Below are 1320 nucleotides of genomic sequence, written 5' to 3'. Positions count from 1 at the left end.
AATGGAGCTCTGTCCAAAGTTCAATTTATTGGCTTTTAATCAATCAATATATGTGTGTGTGTGTGTGTATACATATATATTGATTTTTTATTTTTTATTTGAGAAGTGGAGTTATAGACAGACAGTGTGGGGGAGAGAGAGAGAGAAAGAAAGAGAGAGACAGTGAGAAAGATCTTCCATCTGCAGGTTGAATCCCCAGATGGCTACAATGGTCACAGCTGGACCAATCTGAAGCCAGGAGCCAGGAGCTTCCTCTGAGTCTCCCACACAGATGCAGGGACCCAAGCACTTGGGCCATCTTCTATTGCTTTCCCAGGCCATAGCAGAGAGCTGGATAGAAGAGGAGCAGCCGGGACATAAATCAGTGCCTAAATGGGATTCTGGTGATTCAGGGGGTGGCTTAGCCCATTACGACACAGCACCAGCCCCAATCAATGTATATTTAACTCACAATTTGTGTACAGCACTGCTCTATGTAATATAGAGAATGCTTCAGTGGCTTCCTGCTCTCAAGTAGTTTACAGTCTGTATACATAAGAAAAATATTCTTAATAAAACTTATAATTAAATATAAGTTTCTACAGTGCTCTATGTGTAAGTGATATTTTATAAACATAAAAAGAAATGAGGGCTACATTGTGAAAATAGGAATTTAGGAAAACATTCAAGGAGAGTTGTTATATGAAACAAATTGTAAAAATAAAAATAAGTATTATGTTAACTCAGTAGGTGAAAACTGGCAAGAAGGTGATTTCTATCTGGAAGGAACAGAAAATGTATAGAAGTCTAAAAATATAGAATAATTTTAAGTAAATACAGACAAGCTATCTGAGGTAGACTTAGTGGGTACTTTGAGCTGGAAAGAAGGTGAGAGACAATGTTTTTCCTTGAAGGTCTAAAAAGGATCATAAGTAGAACTTTCAGGATAAAAGAAAGATTTGATTATTAATTAGCAAACTGGAAATATAAATACACATGTTGAATGTTGCAGTAGCTTTTTGTATTTTACTGTATTGGCATATAAGTGTTGACATTTGAAAAAAGAGAGCAATTTCATAACACCAATATTCTAAATTTAAAAAAAATCTCTCAAGAAAAAAATTAGTTGAGATAAAGGGAAAAGATTATGTACTTGCAAATGAGCAGTGTACTCCTATTTTGGTTTAGGACAAAAATTATTTCCATCAATATTTTCCATAGCACATTCTCTAGGATGAATGAATATGGTTCATATGGTATGAATGGAAGTAATTGTATGTTAGGCAAGTTCTTTTGGGAGATTCTGGTGCCTGCAAGATTAAATGTTTTATTATTTCTGTC

This window comes from Oryctolagus cuniculus, chromosome X (assembly GCF_964237555.1).
Source record: "Oryctolagus cuniculus chromosome X, mOryCun1.1, whole genome shotgun sequence".
In the NCBI taxonomy this organism is placed as follows: Eukaryota; Metazoa; Chordata; class Mammalia; order Lagomorpha; family Leporidae; genus Oryctolagus; species Oryctolagus cuniculus.
Note: the sequence above shows the minus strand (reverse complement) of the source record.